The sequence below is a fragment of the Camellia sinensis genome, chromosome 1, assembly GCF_055761805.1.
Source record: "Camellia sinensis isolate YWXY chromosome 1, ASM5576180v1, whole genome shotgun sequence".
Taxonomy (NCBI): Eukaryota; Viridiplantae; Streptophyta; class Magnoliopsida; order Ericales; family Theaceae; genus Camellia; species Camellia sinensis.
Window position 1 is genome coordinate 245,453,828 of NC_138961.1, and position 22,065 is coordinate 245,475,892.

General features: G+C 35.8%; 1 long non-coding RNA gene and 2 pseudogenes across 2 annotated transcripts; 2 read left to right on the forward strand and 1 right to left on the reverse strand.

Annotated features, from left to right (window-relative positions):
- The first annotated feature begins 2,484 nt into the window (after nt 1-2,484).
- Nucleotides 2,485-3,782, forward strand: LOC145805433 (uncharacterized). Its single transcript, XR_014347888.1, has 3 exons — nt 2,485-2,822; nt 2,925-3,148; nt 3,591-3,782. It is a non-coding gene; the product is annotated as an uncharacterized LOC145805433 (long non-coding RNA).
- Nucleotides 3,783-5,318: 1,536 nt separating this feature from the next.
- LOC145805431 (NADPH--cytochrome P450 reductase 1-like) lies at nt 5,319-9,034 on the forward strand (annotated as a pseudogene). Its single transcript, XR_014347887.1, has 8 exons — nt 5,319-5,590; nt 6,054-6,131; nt 6,822-6,958; nt 7,383-7,548; nt 7,647-7,746; nt 7,981-8,136; nt 8,204-8,287; nt 8,356-9,034. The product of XR_014347887.1 is annotated as an NADPH--cytochrome P450 reductase 1-like (transcript).
- A 7,664-nt stretch (nt 9,035-16,698) lies between these two features.
- LOC145823027 (uncharacterized) lies at nt 16,699-17,433 on the reverse strand (annotated as a pseudogene).
- Nucleotides 17,434-22,065: the final 4,632 nt, after the last annotated feature.

A 22,065-nucleotide genomic window follows, 5' to 3' on the forward strand; every position in this document is an offset into this window, starting at 1 on the left:
GAACTTTTTGACTAGAACAAACGCAAACAAACAAACCCAACAAGTTTAAATCGGATCATACTCCTCTAAAACCAACATTCAATAACTCCAAAGACTCCAAAAAATAAAAATAAGGGAATTAAATACACGCACCAATCGATTAAACGATGCGTATGTTACAATATGGTTTTTAGAGAGAGAGAGAGATATGTATAAAATGATATACACTTAGCCCAAGAAAAGAAGGAAAACAGATTTTTCAGAGTCTGCAGATTCCTGCACGTGCGGCATTCATCATCGCACGTGTGGAGTGTGCCTCCCGCACGTGTGGCACTCATCCTCGCATGTGCGGCGCCTTCCCTGCACCACCTTCCGCATTGGCCTTTTATGCAGAAGCCAACCCAGATCCTTCCATGTTTCCTGCACGTGCGGCCCCTTTTCGCACGTGTAGTGTAACGCCCCAAAAATTTTGGCATGATATATCTATTTATGCAACAAAACCCACCTGATAAACAAACACATATATATAGCTAACTAATCCATACATCCATTTCCATTAAATCCCAAATGCCAATTACATGTTGTTCACATCTCAATGCCTCAATTCTAATACCAAACATGCATTTTACAACAAGTATGAAATGGAAGCCAAACAGATAATAAGTGCCTTTCAGGCTTACAAATTTATCCAAGAACATTCTTGATTACACAAAATAGAGTTTCAACTCAACACAAATACAGCCCTGGGTTTACATTCAACAAATAACAATAAAACAAAAATGAAGCCTCAGCTCCGGGTCTTCCCAAGTCAATGCCTTGGTGGAGGCATAGCACATGTACCTGAAATGATTTCCCTTATAAGGTGAGCCACAGCATAGTAGAGATATACTACACAACATATGAACAATGACAAGACTAAAGAGGAGTATGCTCATGCCATGCTCATGATAAAACAGTTTATCTCTTTTTTTTTTTTTTTTTTTTTTTTTTTTTTTTTTTTATATAAAGCATGCAATGCTGAGATGCACAACAAATATAAAACCATTTCCATTTTAAACATATCTATTGCATGAATACGGGCCCTGTGAATCTCTAGGTGAGTGTCTGTAAGTAGGCTCTAATGCACTGCCACTGTCATTTTTATCAGTAAACTGGAAGGCTCGACACCTAACTGCGCGGTTCTACACCCCCTACCTAGATTCACCATGTATTCATCTTTTCGGAAACAAATACATTTCCAAACATTTCTAAAAAACAAATACATTTCCAATGAAATAAATGAAATGCAATGTCCCATGCAACAAATGAGAAATGTGGTTCAATTTACCTAAGTCTCATGTATTTCTACAACAATCATGACTATCCTCCACCGATATTCCAAAACAGATATTTCTATATGGATATTTAAACAATTAAATTCTAAAAAAATTTCGATAAATACAATCTATTCCACATCTCATCAAATATGAACAACTACACTAGTTTTCATATCACAATCACGTCCGGTAACCTCTCAAGGTCCATTTCTAACCGTGTCTGTTTTATTCTAACATATACATTAAGCAAAATAATACTGTTAATGCCCAAGAAAAATATCATTTTCTTTCCAAACTCATTCTCCAAGCATTATTCAATTATGACATCCTATTTTGATCGAAAGCCCCAAAAATTAAACGTAATTCTTTTGTTTTCTTTAAAAATGCTCTTTTGGTCGCAAAACGGTAAAAATTTCAAAACCGATCGAATCAAAATCCGTTTTTGTTCAAATTTAAAACATAGCTCTTTCATAATCTTACAAACATATTCCAAGTTTACACTTTCGTAATTTGGGCATCAACTCTTTGCTTTTCTCAAAATTTCCCTTTTTAAGCAATTAAATCACAAATTTTCCAAAAATTCTATTTTAATTATATACAACTCTAAACTCCCTATAATCAAGTAAAAGTGCATAAAAAAGTGTAGAAAAAATCCCTACCTCAAACTAGACGAGGAAACAAGCAAAAATCCAAAATTTTGATTTTGTCGAATTTCGATCTAAAAAATTTTGCCCGATGCTTTGCTATAAAGATGGAGGGTACCAATAGTGCATAAAGCTTCTCATAGAAGTTAGGACACTCAAGGCCATGCTGTGCCATAAGAATGTACAAGCTGCTAAGAGCCATGACACTGATAACACCTCCAATGTCATATGATCTCGTCAGAAAATCACATAACATGATTGGGTTTGACAAATAAGGGATAACTTCTCGATGAGGAGTAACAAGAACCTTCTTGTACAAATCAACCGGGAGTGGTAACCTTGTTCTCACTACAAAAAAAGTTGCTTATGGTGGCGCTTCTATCAAGACGCTTTTAAAAACGTTGGGATACATTTCAATGGCAGACACACTTTTCAAAGAGTGATATCACCTAAATTAATAGGATGCCCTTTTGATTGTCTCAATGAGACAAGTCTATTTTAACTTCACAGAGGCTTAACCATATCTATTCAAACATTTCCAAATGGCTCTCTCTCTCTCTCTCTAAAGTGGTTCTCTCTCACTAGCCCTAATTAAGGAGCTGTGGATGCAACCAGCAATGTAGACTTCTTGGAGTTTATAGATCTACAGAGAGATTGATGCTTCTAATCTCAATGATTTCTTGTTCAATCTGGATCTTGATTTCAATTTGTGCACTAGGGCTTAGGATTTAATATTTTCCTTCGAGATTTTTCGATTTCCCTTTGAGATTTTTCAATTTCCCTTAATCTTTACCGATCTAGGTCTTCGTTTTTCATGGATTCAGGTATCCAATCGCTCGTGATTTGGAGTTGCTGAGTTCACTTGAGATATGGAGCTTTCATGGTAACAATCTTGTATTTGATTTACTAGTTTTCATATATGTTCAAATTTATTATTGAAAATTATTGTATTTACATTTGATTAGGGTTTTGATTTTCATTATAGGGCTTGTTATTCATCGAGTCTGATCTAGACTTGCTGTGAGTGAACTCAAGATTCAGAGGTTTTCATCACTACATAGTAACGATCTGGATCTGTGTTCCATTTAAATAAACTCTTGCTTAGGTTTCGATTTTCATCAGCGATCTAGGTTCTCATCTCTTCCATAAACGATGGCTCGAGCTTGGTTTGGATGATTTGGATCTGATCTAGGGTTATGTTTCTCTCAGGTATGGTTGTTTTATATTTTTTAGTTCTCAGGTATTCAGGTTCAATAGTTTTGATCTATAGTTGTATTTGATTCAAATAGATTTTCTTGTTTGTTCCACAATAGGCAGCTAAGAAATTTTCAATGTTTTTCTCTTCCTTTTTCTCTATTCTTCTCTTTATTTGATGATCTCACTACATATGTGTGTTTATATAGTTTTATATGTTTATGTAAGACATCTTTGAAGAACATTAATCATCATTGGTTTTGTTGTGTTTTCTTAAACAAGGATTAGTGCTTAGATTGACGACCGGTTTTGTGCCAAAGATAAGATGTTTAACAGATTATTAGCAAGATAGATTATTATTAATTTCAGATATGTTTTTGCTTATGTTCTATGATTGTCTAAGGTTAGGGTGGGATGACAAAAGGAATTTTATTGATTTATACATGGTCATTCACAGATTTGCTTGTGTAATGCAAGTGGCATCTACTGAAATATGCAGAGTTGAAGATGGACCTGAATAGAACAGAGAGGCATATACTGAAGGAGATGGGTTTCATTTGCCATGTTGAACATCCTCATAAATTTATATCAAACTATCTTGCAGCCCTGGAGACATCCCCAGAACTGAGACAAGAAGCTTGGAATCTTGCAAATGACAAATAGCTCTGAATTAATAATATAATTTTTTTTGTAGCTATTTCAGTGTCATTTAATCTGGTAGCTTTTAATGTAGAACTTAAACTCAACCCCATTAAATTTGTGAAAATAATGCCAAACCATAGGTCTGTTCTTAGGCTAATGCTCCCAACTACCATGGATAGTGGTCAGTTTTTTACAATGTGTAATTTGATATGCTTATTTATTCGTCTCTATCTATGTAGTTCTGTTTTGATTTTGACCCCAGCTTTGTATAAAAAACACTTTTTATCTGTTTGTTGACATACTATCACCTTTTTAGAGTAAATTATGTTAATTAATTTGTTTTTCCATTGAGGTTTTTGGACAGATAGAGACACATGATTAGAGACATTGGTACAAACACCACCAAAATTTATGACAGCTGGTTGGGAGCAGATCTAAAGCATTGAAGTGCTACCAAAATGTGGATGGGCAGCCCATAGTAATGCAGACAAGTAATTACATAGTGATCATGTTTAATAATTAGGATTTGGTTGATTATGTAACGTGTCAATAACAATGTAAGAGTTAGATAAATAAATGATAGGACACTGTGTGTGATAAATAAAGAAAGAGGGTGATGGCGATTGTAGTTGCAGACTAGACTACTATATACACAAGAACTTATGTGTGCATATCTATCTTATCTGTAGATATGTGATGATGGTACTGGACATCTATAACATAGATATGCATTGGTAAAAATGTTGTGAAAATCACATGTTTTGCTTTGTTTTTGTTTTTGTTTTTGTTTTTTTTTCCCAATATCCAAGGTTGTTTGCTAGATTCCTTTCGTGTATTCACATTTTTTCCTCGTAACTGAAAAGGTAAAGTTTTCTCCATAACATACATGGTTTAGCAGTTTATTTTTTTTATCATTAATGATGATTCTAGATGGTATGCTCTGTTTTTCTTTTTTTTCTTTTCTAAATTTTATTTTTTTGAATGTAATTTTTGTATGCTGATGATGACCTCAGTAGCAATGTGCAGAATGAACAGTGGGAGATTAAGCCAATGGTTACAAATACTAGTTTTGTTGAGTAGAAAAAATAAGAAGATTATTTGGCTGAATGATTGTAATAGGTTCAGTTGAGTAGAGGTTATACTTGTATTATTGTCCTTGTGTATGCCAATTAGTTTTGTTGCTGAAATAACTCCCTTCTCTGTTTACTATATCTTTTACAGTCTTTGTTTCCTTACCTTTCTTTCTTTCTTTATGCATTGTGCAGTTATTTATATACATGTCTGTCTATATGTGTGTACGTACCTTTATATAATGATGTATCACTGTTGTACTTTCTTTTATCCGCCATTTACACACAGGTTTTGTGCTCCATTTACACACAGGTTTTGTTATTTGCAGATAAGCCATCATAACTTCTTTTCTTTGCAATTATATGCCATTTTTAAAACATAATAAAAAGAAGTCCAAAATTGCAACTTGCAAGCTTAGTCACTATGAGCATTTGTGATTTTAAAATTTATTTTGGGAATATAGAAACCTCTCTTTTACAGTTCTTCATATGTTTTATAGAATATCTCTTAGGATCTTTCCTCTCCCACTAAGAATCATCCTTTTTCCTCCTGGTCATGTGTACCTTGTTAAACTTTGACGACATGTTGACTGACTTAAAAGCTCAAGCAGAGGCACTGTTCCTGTTTGCTAATGATATTGATGGCCTTCTGACATGTGCACTTCATCCTAGCAATGTATTTGGACCTGATGATACAGAGATTATTCCGTTCCTTGTGAATCAAGCAAAATTTGGCTGGGCAAAGGTTTGAAATTTTCTTTTGTACTTTATTTATATGTGGTTTTGTTTTCTTAATATTTCACCATGTTTTGTAAACTTTGTTTTGCTATTGAATATAATGGACTGCATATTAAATTTTGGTTGAAACATAATTACCCAATAATAGCAGAGTCAATTTCTTCCTTCTATTTTTTTGTTTTACCCTTTGGCCTCTCTGGATGAAATTTTGGTTGGTGGTGGTGAATGTGATTGTATGCTTAGAAACAACAACAACAATGGGAAAAACACAAGTTACTTGATATTCTAGGTGTTATGCACTCAAATTAGTTATCATTCTCTGAACTGCTGCTGATGGCTGCCTTTTCTCCATGGAGTCTGTTTTTTTTCTTTCCTCAACACAAGTTTCTCATTTCAGTTTATTTTTTTCCTGTTTTAAATTTTAGTTAGATTTATGGAAAAGGAGAAAATTCTTTTATGATAATTTGCAGGCATTTTCATCACAAATCTTGAGCCAGTGAAGTTCTGGGATTTGTCTCTCGCATATTGGACGACCTAGGTTACCAGAGGTAATGAATTGATTGTTTAATGTGTTGTTTTTCCAGACTGGGGGGTGGGTGCGGATTGTTTGGGGAATAAACTCTGTTGTAAGAGAATTTGCATTGTGACGATGATTTTGAAAGCTGCCCATGCATTTTGGAATTTATATTCACATGGTTGTTGGATTTTTAAATATGCTATCACCTTCCCTGTTAATTTTTTATTTTATTTTATGTATTTTTGTAATTGAACCAACCATCAATGTGTCTTGATTTCCCTATTAAACTTTCTTTTTTCTTCTGTGGGAACCCTTCTTCCTCTGTCTTTCTATTTGTTATTATTATTATTTATTTTTAAAATGTTGTTCTTAGTATTATTATTTTATTAGCTGGAGGTCCTTTCATATACAAGCTAATATCGCATCTATGTGGGTTAAACTGCTCAATGGACGATGTTATGCGGTCTCAATCATTGTTTGACTCAATATTTGCATAGCTTTTAAAGATTGTGCCTAATTGCTTGTAACACATAAGCAACATTTTTATATTTGTCTACTGTTGCTCTTCTGACTAGCCATTTCCTTTTTGAAAAATGCCATCATGCTAGAATATTTACTGAAGCAATGACAAATCCATATTGACCTCATTTTTCTTTTTGAATGATTATGATGGTTTTCTCATATTGCTCCCTGAACTTAATTTCCCCTCTTCTGTTTACAGACCCATGATAAAACTTCCAGCTACATTGGTCTGGTATACTGTTTTGCTTGTTAAATGGATGCATGCAAAAATGGCCTCCACAAAGCTTAACAGTTCTGCATCATTGCATGGTGTTGTTCGATTAGCATTGCGCACAAGTACGTTTAACTGCTCTGCAGCTCAAAAACATATTGGATACTCACCAGTTGTCTCCTTGGAAGTAGGTTTCTTAGTTGGGTAGCTCACCAGTTGTATCATTGTATTATGGTAACATATTCGATTACCATTGTATTATGTGAACTCTCATTAACCTACTTCCAAGGAGACAACTGGTGAGTATCATTGTATTATGGTAACATATTCGATTACCATTGTATTTTCTTGATAAATTGTGGTGTCTTACATCTCTATAAACTGTTGAATGTTACCATTGTATTTAGTCCTAACCATGCATGCTATTGCCTTCTGTTTGAAACATGCGTTGTAATAATATTTTAGTCCTAGTTTCTTGTAATTTCTGTTACCATAGGCAAATATACATGTTTACTGCACTATTTGCATAGCTACTTTGGCCCGAGTTAGATCAGTTGCTTAAGGATGATGACAGTTCAACTGTTGCAACTCCTTACACTGCTGCTGTGTTGGAATATCGTGTGGTATATCATGACAGCACAGATGCATCAATATTGGACAAGAGCATGAGTATGTCAAATGGTCATGCTGTTCATGATGCACAACATCCATGCAGGTACCAAAAGAATGTTTTAAATCCTGAATTTTTCTATTGCCAGTTAATTTTATGCTTTTGTTTCTGCAACCTAACAAATATTTTATCTTGGAATTAAGGTCTAATGTAGCTGTGAAAAAGGAGCTTCATACGGCTGCCTCCGATCGATCTTGCACCCATCTGGAATTTGACATTGCTGGAACTGGACTTGCGTAAGTCGCAATTCTAATTCACTTAATTATGGATGTATATTTGGAATAAGGTGATGACAAATTCTGTCGACTTACTACTATTATTTATTTTTGGTAAGCAAATTGTCAATTGGATTTTGCTTTAGCTTTAAATGGAAAATGTCTGCTCTATAAATTTAAAACAAATTGGATTAGAAAAAGCATGCATTTAATGATGAATCAACTTTGTTCATTTATCTTTCTTCACTTCCTTTGTCCACAGATATGAAACTATGTCGGCGTGTACTGTGAGAATGTGATTGACATTGTGGAGGAAGCTCAAAGGTTAATGGATTTATCACCATATACAAATTTCTCCATTCACACAGATAAATCAACTTTGTTCATTTATCTTTCTTCACTTCCTTTGTTTAGTTGTGTGTTGCTCATAATATTATATATGTGAACTCTCATTAACTAATTTGTTAAATGTATGTGTTTTCCAGTCTGCATTACTTGCCCTGGCAGCTCATGCTTCTGATCCAAGTGAAGCCGAGCGATTGAGGCATCTTGCATCTCCTGCTGGAAAGGTTTGCAATTTTTTAGTTCAGAGTTTTCATAATAAAGTGGTTTTTAACGCTATCTTTCCTATCTACAGGATGAATATACACAATAGGTAGTTGCAAGTCAGCGAAGCCTTCTTGAGATTATGGCAGAATTCTCATCAACCAAGCCTCCACTTGGTGTTTTCTTCACATCAGTTGCCCCATGCTTGCAGCCTAGATATTACTCAATTTCATCCTCAAGGTGAATAATACCACAGCCTAGATATTACTCAATTCCAATCTACTAAGCCTTCTTGAGATTTTGGGTCAGTTGCTAGTAGTCCTGATTCAAATGAAGTGAGAGAGGGGGAGGGAATCCCTGATTTGGAACATGAAAGAGAGACTGAGTCTTTTAGAGAAGTTCACTTGGGGAAGAAGTTGAATGAAGAGATGAAGAACTCGGGAGGGCACTTCCTCCAGGGAAGTGCGATCACAGAAATAGAGCAGTGAGGGCAGTTCAAGAACAGTGCCACTACAAAGACAGAGTAGTGAGGGCAGCTCATGGTCAGTGCCATTACAAAACAGAGTGGTGAGGGCAGTTCAAGGTCAGTGCCATTGCAAAACAATGAGGGGACTTCAAGAGAAGTACCAGAAGAACAATACTATGAGGCAACACATTCTGTTGATGTGAAAGAGGATAAAGGAAGTTCTGATACAATCTCACGTGAATTGGCATGACTAAAAATAAAAAAATGGTACACCCAGCTTACATATTTTTTTCTTTTATTTTTTGGGTTGTGTTTGTTGTTTGATTTTGGTTTAGAAATAGTCATGTAATGTTTGCTTAAATTTAGTCAATATATTAAAATAGCAGTAAAGTTTTATCCATATTATTATTATTTTTAAGCTTTATTACAGTTATGTTTTTTAGTTAAATCTAACAAAATTAGCACAATTTAAAAATTAAAAAAAAATAAAAAAAGAATCTATAATGCCACTACAGTGTCAACGGTCATTTTAAAAAATAGGAAAAATCTATCGCGGCGTTTTTTGAATGTCGCTAAATGTCGGATGACGTCATTTTTACCATAGCTACCACATTTGGCGGCGTTTTTTAAAACGCCGCCTATACTAATTCTAGCGACGTTTTTAAAGCGTCATAATGCTATAGCGACGGCCGCATCTTCGACGTTTGGAACAAAACGTCGCAAAAAGAATTAGCGGCGTTTTTTACACTAATAGCGGCGTTTTTTAAACGCCACTAAATGTAAAATTTCCAGCAGTGTCTGTTTATCATCTGCTTTTGGATGTTGAGAATGCTCTTTGCAATCACCTTCTTTAATAAAGACTCCTGATCCATTCCACATCTCATGTTCAGCTTTCTCATCCGTGCCTTCTAAAGGGGGGATGTGTGATAAGATACGATATATCTTGTGAATAGGGAGCTCTACACTTGTTCTTGAATGACTTTTGTTGTTGCCGTCTACACTCACAATTTAATTGTCAGAAATGTCATCACGAGCATGGTCAAACAGAAGCCTTGAGATTTCTACATAATGAAATGGTAGTGGTTGAAAAGTCTTTTGAGAGTCCCTCTTTGCTTCCAAAACCTACGTCAACTACTGACATCCACTCTGGAGGTCGAATCGTGCATTTCCCTCTCTTCTTCAAAGCCACTGCAAGCCACAAAGGTACTTGAGTTGCTATTTGAGGATGGAATGGGCCAAAATCTCCACAGATCAAATTGAGAGTCTCCATTCTCATATTTGGTACAATTTCTATCATTTCGTCTTTAGCGAGAAACTCCAACTCAGCTGCTGAAAATTCTAAGGCGTGAGGATCTCACTGGGTGGCCATATCTGTGAATTCAAGTAGACCTGGGGGTTACGAATGTGGGAGGGAGATGTGCAACTTCGTAGATTTGTCGATTGACCTGGGATACATAGTGGGTATTGATGAAGTGAGGAGATACTGATCAAAGCAACTATGAACCCCACTCCAGCACCTCCTTTTTTTTAATAGCCCACCGAAAGAGTAATAATAGACAACCCATGTGTATGCTTTTGTTCCCTCCCCTCATGCACACTACTTCTCTCTTTATGTTATCTCTAAATAAAATAAATATCCACTTACCACCCTACTGAAAACATCATCATGCTATAATATATCCCACCCAGAATCCATCATCATATATTCTATTTTCCACCAAACTCATCTGACTATCTTTTCATTTGGCAAAAAAATGGGTGAGGTTGATCAAGGCTTCAATCTTATTTTTCTGTTGAGAAATTCATAAGATTGCGCATTTCAATTTTCATCATGGGGTGGTCAAAAGAAAGTGTTCAAATTTCAAGATTGGTCAAAATGGGGTGTTTACAATTGGCTATTTAAAAAAAAAAAATTGGGTCATTACATGTGGCCCAAGGCCCCACATGTGCGGCTCTGTTTTCTAGCTAGAAAAATTTTCCAGCTCAACACCGGACATTCCGGATCCGAACTCGCACCTTCCGAAGCATGAGAAACTCGACGCGAAAATAAACAAGGATAGGGATCTTGAGAAAAGTTTTCAAATACAATAACTCAAATTATCTGTCAAGGCTCCTAGTTAGACTCGACACTCTAACGAAGATAAATTCAATATAACTCAAGAGGATGAGGTGAATTATGTACCGGGTCATCACACTTCGCACAAAAAAGTGTTTGAATATTTCAGAGCCCAATTTGGTCACAGCAGGTTTGACAATGTAATTCACCAAAACTTCCCTCGCGGCAGTCTCTTCAATTGCATTGTTAAAGGGGAGAATACTTACTTCATCTTCAGAAGTAGGAAGTGTTGTAGTGTGATGGTTCTTTGGCATTACATAGTTTAGAAGAAAATGTTCAACCCCTCTAAGACTGAAGCCCTATATTACTATATATATCTCTCTGAGACTGAAGCTAAGCGCCCCTGTTATATATATATAGCTCTAAGACTTGAAGCTAAGTGCCTCTAGAGACTACTTTTAGATAGGAATGTAGGAAAAATCGAAAAAATCAACTAAACCAATTCGCTTTAATGCGGTCTAGTAGTAGTATCTGTATAATATGAACGCGCTTTAATGCGGTCTAGTAGTAGTATCTGGTCAATGACAAGATTAGTAGAAAATGAGAAGCTTAGTATCCATCCTTCCCATCTATGACCAGCTTAGTAGAGGCGGCGACAATGAAAAGCTGAACAGTATAAGCATCAACACTAGTATCCTTCCCATAATTTCTTATTGCAATGAATATTTCATGAGTGTTTATTATCTCAATATATTTCTCTCAAGTTTAAATGTGGGACAACGTATAAAACTTCAAAGAGTTTTTAAGAAAAATATAAGAAAAGTTTTTGAAACTATCAAAAAACAAACTGATTTTATTTTTGAAAATTCACCAACACAGAAAGGATAAGATTAGTCTGTAACCAAAATTAAAAAAGAAGAAAGGTTAAGATTAGTCCATTTCTTTCATTTTTCATTTTTCATTTCTTAATTTTCGATAGCAGAAAACTATTAATATTCAAGGTCTTTTGGATTGACTGGATAAAGATGGATTGCAATAAATTTCATGTTTGTTGGGAATTATGAAAAATGATAACTGTTCAAAAGATCATTTTATCATTTTTAATTGTTTACTAAAATAATGACAATTTTAAATCTGACTTTTAAATTTTCTTTTATTTTTCGCGTGGGACTTATAACATGTTTTAAAGTCTACTAAATATTTTAGTCAATAAATAAATAAAAAAATGTATTGATATTCTCATTTGGGAATAGACTATTTTAATAATTTTTTTGACCTTTTATGAAAAGATATGCAGAAAAATAAAGAGAGTGATGTGACAAATTATAGTAACTTTTTAATTTTTTAACTAAAATTGAAGGTTGCCACCTAAAATGAACATCAATAAAAATTACAAGTGTTGAAATGTGAGCTCAAATAGAGATGTGACATATTGTGAAATTGAACAAGTGGGTGATTGTTGGACAACTCAAATACATATCAACCACCAACTACTTCCTGCATAAGACCCCATTCACGTTTTTCTCTTGTGGTATTTTCATTTTGATTGAGAAGAAGAAAATGTTCTGTGAAACGAAGAAGAAGAAGGAAAATAGATATTAAATAGTTGGGGTCAAATTATTCTTTTTACCTACTAATTCGGAGAAGAAATTATTCAACTTTTTTGTATCCCCTAAGGATAGCATAATCTCACATATGAAGGACTAATAGTCCATGTCTTCACTTTTCAAACTAAATAATAGATTAGTTGAGATGTTTATGGAATCCAATCTCATGCCTTAATTCCTCCAAACAAATACCTTTACTTGGACAGACTATATAAAAGAGGATTACAATCTATGGACTGTTAGTCCTAGGATTATTTATTCTTAAACTATTTGGCTAGATATATTTTGTATCTTATGTTTATTTTGTCGTGAGATTAGATATTAGAAAATAACTATTCTAGTGAATATTGTGTTTGTTTGAAAAATTATGAAAAAAGAAAGTTGTTCAAAAAAATTAATTTTTCATCCTCAATTATTTAGTGGGTGTTTGGTGAAAATGCAAAACGAATCCTTCCAAAGATTTGTAAGTAGTGACAATGTTAAACTTGATTATATATATATTTTTTAGGATGGAATTTGTAGCATGTTTCAAAGTTTACAATTTCTTTTTTATTAATCAGCAAAAAATTAAATTTATTGATGAATCCTGCAATATTTTATAGACTCTGCCAAAGCCCCGTAATATATAGTAGACTCCCTTGTAATAGTTACCAAATATATATTAGTTTGGTTTCTCACACAGAGTGTATTTAGCAAATATATTAGTTTAGTATAATCCCCTTTTTAAGTAACGAACTCCCCTGTAATAATCTAGTAAACTTGAAAATTTGTGTTTCAAAGACTTTGTTGGTTCCCATTTTTTTTCTTGTGTACAACTTATCATTAACTATTTTAATCTTTCGTGACTATAACCATAACAATTAGTGGTCTTTAAAAGTAATTATAAAAGTATCATATAATAAATCAAGTACCTAAAAAAGTTCTTAGGCCCTTATTTTAGTGTATAAATGAAATATATATATATATATCAATAAATACTATAAAAATAAAATAATAAATAAGACAAATAAATGAGTATTTTTTGAACATCTGCATTTTTTAATATTAAAGCACCATTTTTACTTTGTGAGAAATTTATTAAACGTCATCTAATAAAGTTGTCCAACCTATAGGGCTGATTTGGTCAACTCATAGGCTGATGAACAGTAAAATTAGTTTATGTTTGTTTTGGTTTTTGGACTTCGGATTTGTAGTCCCTTTGGCTTAGGATAGGCCTTGGCGAGGGTATTAGCAATCTGAAGTGAGAGATGATATTAGCAAAATAGTCTGTTCAGATTGGGTGTTACCAGACTTCCGCTCGAAAGTCTGGCTGGACGTCCCACTGGTCAACCGGTCAATTGATTTTTTTTTTAATTATTTATTTTTTACTTGTTGGGCATTTTTTTAAACATTAATGTTTAATGTTTTTGTAATTTTTGTTAAGTAAAATCATAATTTTATTTGTTTTATTATTTTATATAAAAATAATTTAACAATCCCTACATTAACAACTATCATCAAAATAAACACGATTTTATTAATCCCCCATTATCAATTTCCTTACTATTAATCTTCTCACTATCAATCCCCTCCATTCTATCTCTAAAAATAAACGAGGCCACAAGCTAAAATTTTTATTTCACACCCCTTTTAAGATAGAATTGTCCTGCATATGAGGAATTAATAATTCCCGACTTTTAACTTTTAAACCAAACAACAAACTCATTGATATGTTAGACATGAAATTCCCTGCGTCAATCCCACCAAACAAATACTTCCTCTAAAGGTGTTGGATCACTTAAGACGTTAGTATTCACTAAGGTCCCATTTGATTGTTTGGATTGCATATAAAGGTTTAAGGAGGATATGTAATACTTAAAAATAAAAATAGGATATAATATGTTGTAAGATGTGAGATGAAATATATATACTATGGGGTCATTTATACTATGTTTGGTTAAGATAGGATCTATGATGAGATAAAAAGAGAGTGATTATTTTTGACTTCTGGATGAAAGATAAGTTATATCCGACGGTGGGGATATACAATACCATGGGACTGGTATTACATATCCCCTTTTACATCATATACTATCTGAACTCCCTATATTCGGACCAACCAAACACGAGCTATAGGGAGATAAAAAAATATGTGGGATCCACCTCATATTATATCAGGTCCCACACTTATATTGGGCCTTTATATCCGATAAATAAACAGGACCTAAAAGTGTTAGGTCACTTACCTTTTTGTAATTTTTTTTTTAATGCAAATATCACATTATTAGTATCATTGTCCAATAATATCTTATCATTTACCCTCCTATTCATATGTGGCATCTAAAAAGTAGGGGTTCACCCTCCACCTATAGAGTTTATTATGCATTGGTGATCCTATATCATTGGTATCACCATTACACTGAATTTTTTTATTTTTTATTTTATTTTTTTTTTTATTGAGCGAGGGAGAAGAGAGAAGATCCAAAGAAAAGCGTCGGCGTTGGCCAGAAGCCCACAAAGAAACTGCTTCGGGCCCATAACAATATGCCCAAAATTAATTTCAATTGCTTCTGGACAGTTCCTCAAAGGCGTTGAATTTTATGGTCTCGTCTAATTTCAACTAGTTGGTAAGAAACCATACAGGGAAAGAAAAAAAAATGGTGAACGCAGCTTTATTGCTTGTGCATTGTTTTTCTTCTTCTTTTTGTGTTTCTTTATGGGACGGCTAATAATTGGGTTCTAATTGATTAGTTAAAACGAAATTGAATGCGTTTGAACTTTTTAGTTCAAATCATTGCAACGAACTGTAAGTTGTTGCATTTATGATGTTCGATAGAATGCGTGACAAACACATGGGGCTAACTTGAACTTGGTTTGACCTTTTTGTTTGTTTGTTTGTTTGTTCCCATTCACTTTGAAATTCCTGTGTAATCAATTGCGAACTTGAACTGAGAACTGGGTTAGAGAAGAAGGTGTACAATGATCAATTTGGGAATTGGGTTTCCAATTTTTTGAACTTCTTAGCCTTTGTTCCTTGTTATGGATAACATGAACTTCAAAAATTGCATAGTGATAAGAAAATATATCCATATATGATGTGCATTGTTTTGTTTTATCACTACGAAGTAGAGATGTACATTAAATTCTACCCCATGACATGTATATAATATACTTAAAAAGAAACATGTCTGTGTATGCATTCATATCAATAGACATGATTTATGATAAAGGGTTAATTATAGGTTAATAATACCAAGACTGTTCAACTATCAGTGAATATCGCTCTACCCCTCATGTATAAATCCATACATTGGAAAACCGTAAAAATGCCCCCTTCTAGAGTGTGAAACCATGGAAGTGATTCATTTTTATTAGTTGAAGGGACCAACTAATAGTTAAAAGAGTCTTGATGTAATTAACTCTGTGATAAATGGCATAGGACAAAACCCATTGGAGCATTACTGCTTGAACATTGAATCTCTTTCAAGGTTTCAAAACTCGGTACGAGTATGCTTAAGATTTTTTGATTTGAATTTGTTGTGTTGTAAGACAGAAATGGATAGTATCTGATAGGAAAAGGTGCAGACATTTGAGGAATTTGTAGATCATCGCTTAAAACCAAACCTTGTTTGCACGATTGCTGAAAGGTACATTTTCCAAATTTCCCATTCTTTTGTTTATTATTGATCGTCCACTCTTTATTGTACTGGCAAGAAGAGTCAGGACATCTTCTTTTGTTGGACGAAGAGGACATTTTTTAATTGTAAAAAGTTATCTTGAATAAGTTGTTATATCCCAATGGGCCAAAATAATTATGCATAAGCGGAATAAATAGTGAAGAATAATTATGTGGGATCATAACATGCCACTACATTTTGTAGTGGACGTTCACAACAACCTACTCTATTGACATTGACCCAATGGTAGCGCTTCACTCCCCTAGCAGGTATTATAATCTAGTTTATAGGCTCAAACCGCAAAGCCACAACCCACAGAATCCATACTTGCATAGGTTATGCTACAATCATCAATTAACAGTTGGCTTGTCCATATGAATATAAGTTTCTTAGGTACTTTCCTTTACAAGCCGGTTTTAAAAGATGATGTACATTTAAAATTGAATTATAGTCACTATAATCAGAATTTATTATTGTTTTCGACTGGCTTAAGAAATGTCATCACTAATATATTAAAAAAAAAATCGGTATGAAAATTAAAATTACATCTCATTTGTTGCTTGATGCAAATCAGCAAGTCACACCTAGGATACCATAAAAATTGTCAAAGAACTAATGGGAAAAACAACTAATTTAGGACTATACCATTTTATCCACTAAATAATATAGCAATAGGAGGGAGATCAAGAGAGCTCCATAATGACCATTCACCACCTTCCTTACTTGAAGAAGAAGAAATAGAAGAAAAGAACCATTTCAGTTGAATTCTATTGGCTTCCCTCCTCTTCTTGTACCACCACTCATGAATCGCCTCCATTTTCTTCCTCATTCTTTGTCTCTTGATCTAGATCATTGTCACTACATTCATGTCCAAGTTGGACAACTTTACTTCACTCCACTCTCTATTTTCTGATCCAAGTTTGAGTTTCAAACACTCTGATATCCCATTGAATGCATAAGGAGAGGTCGAGAATTTACGCTTATACTTCATCGTCTTCATAGCTTCGGTTAGCCCAGATGGCTCCTTCTCTTCTCCACCATAACTCTCCTGGTCCTCCACCATCTCTTCCGCAATCTCAAATGGCAAATAATAGCAACAAGAAGATCTAATATCATCCACAAAATGAAAATCCACAATCCCAACATCGATGTCTTCTCCTCCCATTTCGCGCTTATCAACACTCGCTTGTTGATGATGATCAATACCAGTACATTTATTATCTCCCAATACCTTGAATTCGTTTGATTCAATACTTGCATTGATCAAGCAACTATCACTAGTACAAGTAGTAGTGGTGTTGATACTAGAATTGTTAATTCCATTTTCTTCATTTATGGAATTAGTAGTAGTAATAGTAGTAGTAGTAGTCCTAATATTGGGCATGTTGTTGAAGAAATTATCAAATTGCTTGTCTTCCTAACTCTATAATATTTGGTTAGCGTGCGAAGAACAAGAATTGAAAGTTAAAGAAGCATTACTACTAGCATCGTTTCGAGCTTTGAGCCTATGGAGAAGAAGGTTTGTGATTTTTGAGAGGAGAGCAGGAGAGGAATTGGAAGATGGCGAACAAGGCCAAAAATTGGTACGTGTGTTGGATCTACGAAGCAAGCAAGCTGCCTCATCATAGGCCCTTGCTGCTTCCTCAGTGGTGTCGAATGTTCCCAACCATACCCTAATCTTTTGAATGGTATCTTTGATCTTCGCCACCCACCGTCCTGACGGCCTCTACTGCACACCGACGTAGCGTTTGTGAGCTCTCCGTGTGAGAATATATTGTGAAATATATTGTAAGTCTTACAAATTAACTTAGAGTCCTATTCGAGGCATGATTATATTAGAGTCCTATTAGAGTCATGATCGTATTGTATTTGTATTTGCTTTTTGGTTCAGGAGTTAGGGCTATATATATTCTAAGGTCTGATTGTAACGAATACACAATTGAATATATAGAGCAAGGTTTCTGGAATCTTACATGGTATCAGAGCTAGGTTTCAAACCCCAGCAGCCATCGTGAAATCCTTTTTGGTTCTGATTTCTAGTTCGACTCTGTTTTCTAGACTTGATCGAACTCCCTAGTTATCCTAAAGTCAAGCCTATGCTTTGTTAGGCTCGCGAGACCCATTTGGTTCATCGAAGGTCATCTGATTCGAGAACCGGGTTCTCCTCTCTCTGGTTCTTTGGGTTCTTGATTTGTCTGTTTCATCGCGACACATCTGGGATCTGGGTGCCGGTTGTGAACCATCTTCGTAACCCGTCTAAGTCGCACAAACCCTCGCCGCAGTTCATTTGAGTCGAGAGGACTCTGGTCGTTTGTCTCTGCCTCTTTCGTGCCTCATGCGAAGGTCTGCTCTCGCCGACGATAGCTGATCTTCTCTTCTCCGACGATAGCTGGTCGTCTTTGGTGATCCATCTGGTCGACCTATCGGTTCGAAGTGGTCACTATGCTTCGATAACTGATCTTCTCTCTCTGGTTCTTCTTCAGTCTGTTCATGAATTTGATCTCTGGTTATACTTTGGTTATATTTTTGGTTTATTACATCTGAACCCCTATTTTGCTCTATTTTAAACCCCTCAATTTTCTATTTATTATTATGATGTCTCTGGCTTCGAATGAGTGTGCCTTCTGCCATCAGATGGGACATTGGAAATATCAGTGTCCTAAGAAGAGACGTATGCATGCTCCGTCTTCTCAGCAATCTCCGACACAGTTCCGAGCTCCACCTCTAATTTCTCCTCAGTTTCTGATTGCATACACTGTCTGTGCTCCGGCTCCTAATCCTGACTTGGCTTCCTTAAGTACTCAAATTAGCCAACTTCAGCATATACTGTCTACCTCCCAGCCATCCCTGTCTGCTTTAGTTGTTTCCTCTCTTCATTCAGGTTTGCTTGGGTCTTCTTCAGGTATTTCTTCGTCTGTCTGGCTTTTTGACTCTGGTGCCTCTCATCATATGACTCCTCATCTCTCTTTACTTCAAAATTGTATTCCCCCTCCCTTTCTTATTACTGTTAATGCTGCTAATAGGCTTGGTATGTCAGTTATATCTGTTGGTTCTGTTCTACCGTCTGCTATGTCTGCAGTCACTATTCCGTCTGTCTTATATGTTTCTCAATTATCTGTCAGTTTATTATCTATTAGTCAACTTGATGTCTCTGGTTTTGATGTTATCTTTTCTTCTTCTATCTGTTCTGTGTAGGATCGGATGTCCAAGCAGCAGATTGGGACTGGCCATAGAGTTGGAGACCTTTATGTGGTGGAGAGCTTGCATCTGCCTATGACTACCTCTCCAATTGCCTTTTCTTTTTTTCAGTTAGATTCTTTGTCCAGTCCTTTCTATTTGTGGCATTCCAGATTAGGGCATTTGTCTGCTGACCGCTTACGATCTTTAGCTTAGTTAGGTATATTGGGTAAAGTTTCTCCTAGTCAACTTACCGAGTGTCGGGGCTGTAAACTTGCCAAAATGACAGCCTTAGCTTTCCGTAACAGTACTTCTATATCTGCTACACCGTTTTCTTTAGTTTATATTGATGTCTGGGGTCTTTCTCCTGTTCTCACCAAGGGGGTTTCTGCATACTATGTGTCATTTGTTGATGATTGCACATGTTACACTTAGGTTTATCTTATGACTCATAAGTCTGATTTCTATCAGATATACCGTACCTTTCAGTCTATGATTATTACTCAATTTGGGTCTACTATTAAAGTGTTACGGTCTGACTTAGGTGGGGAATATTTTAAAAATGAGTTTTGTGAGCATTTGGCCAATTTGGGTACCATTCATCAAACTTCCTGTACAGATACACCTGCCCAAAATGGTCGAGCCGAGCGTAAACACCGTCATCTCCTTGAGACAGCTAGGTCTCTCCTTCTCTCTGCCTCAGTTCTGGCTCCATTCTGGGGGAAGGTAGTTCTTACTGCTGTTTTTCTTCTCAACCGCATGCCTACTCCCCTTCTTTCTGGTCGGTCTCCTTATGAGGCTTTGTTCTCCCACATTCCTAACTACTCCCTTCTTTGTGCGTTTGGGTTTGCCTGTTTTGTCCTTCTTCCTCGCGAAGATAGGACCAAACTTAGTGCTTGGTTTGTCCTCTATGTCTTTTTGGGTTACAGTCTTACTCAAAAAGACTATCGCTGTTACGATCTTGTCTCTCGTCGCCTTTATGTCTCCCGTCATGTTGCCTTTCTCGAACGTCTGTCTTACTTTTAGCTTCTCCCTCTCACTGCTGCAGTTTCCAAAGAGGATTTGGTTCACATTGATCCCTTTCCTTCTGAGGTCCCGTTTGATGAGTACATCTCCACTGTTCCTGTTGAGTCTATTCGTACTTCTCCATCTACGTCACCTATGGCTCCTTCTCCTCCTTCAGCTTCTTCTCCTCCTTCGTTGTTAGTCTATTCTCGTCGTCAGGCTCCCCCACCACCAGTTGTCTCTACTCATGTTGCTGCTCCTTCTGCTTCTGATGGCTCTGATCCTGCTACACACCGATATCCTACTCGTGAGTGTCGTCCTCCAAAGAGGTTGGGTTGGTCTAATACATGTTTTTCTGCTTCCTATCGTACTTTTTTGTCTGTTATTCATTCTTTTTCAGAACCACAATCTTACACGGAGGCCTGTTAGGATCCTAATTGGGTTCAAGCTATAGAGGATGAGTTGTTTGCCTTACAGAAGACTAACACTTGGGAGTTAGTTCCTTTGCCTGCTGGCAAGAATCTCGTTGGTTGCAGATGGGTTTATAAAGTCAAGACTCATTTTGATGGTTCTCTCGAGCGCTACAAAGCTCGTTTGGTTGCCAAGGGTTTCTCACAGGAGTATGGTATTGATTATGGGGAGACCTTTGCACCTGTTGCCAAGATGACTACTGTTCGTACCTTGATTTCTGTTACTGCTGTTCGACATTGGCCTCTCTATCAGATGGACGTTAAGAATGCTTTTCTTAACGGTTATCTCACTGAGGAGGTCTACATGCGTCCTCCCCTTGGTCTTCCCCATTCCTCTGGCCAAGTTTGTCGTCTTCGGCGTGCTTTGTATGATCTGAAGCAGTCTCCTCGTGCTTGGTATGATCGTTTTCAGACTGCTGTTACCGAGCTTGGGTTTTATTCTTCTATTTCCGACTCTGCTTTATTTCTGAGACATACATCGGCTGGTTTTGTTGCTCTCTTACTCTATGTGGATGATATGATCATCACTGGCTCTGACTCTTTTGCTATCTCTGAGGTCAAGCAGCATCTCTTTCGCACCTTTGAAATGAAAGATTTGGGTCCGTTATAGTATTTTCTTGGTATTGAGGTTGCTTTTTCTCCAAAGGGCTATTTTTTGTCTCAGGCTAAGTATGCTAATGAAGTTATTCACCGTGCTGGTCTTACCGATACTAAGGTTTTTGATACACTTATTGAGCTTAATGTGAAGCTTAATTCTACTGATGGTGTCCCTCTGGATGATCCTACTTTATATCGCAAGCTTGTGGGTTGTTTAGTTTATTTGACTGTCACTCGCCCTGATTTTGCTTATGCTGGTCATGTGGTTAGTCAGTTCATTTCTGCTCCTCGCTCTACCCATTGGGCTGTTTTGGTTCGCATTCTTCGCTATCTCAGGGGTACCATATTTCAAGGCTCACTATTGTTCTCTACTTCCTTTTTGGACTTGGTGGCCTATCAATGTTGTTTTCTTTCTCGTTTTTCCCCTTCTCTACTTTTCTCTTCCTCACCATATTTTTTTTCCCCTTACCTTTTGCTTTCAATGTTGTTGAAATAGGTGAGAATATTATGAAAGTAGCACTTTTTTGATTTGATTGTCTTGTGTGTGTATTAACATTTATATACTCTCTCTATATATGAATAGATGAGAGTGGGGTTTAGGATATTCTACCAAATCAGAGAGGTGCATAGTAACAGGTTTTTGTTGCAATCTCTTTGTTCTTTCTATTGGCTTCGATTATGTCACTTACCCATATGGAGTTGTTTTTTGGATTAATTACACTACAACAAAACTGAGTTTTTACGGCTCCACATTAACGACATATAAT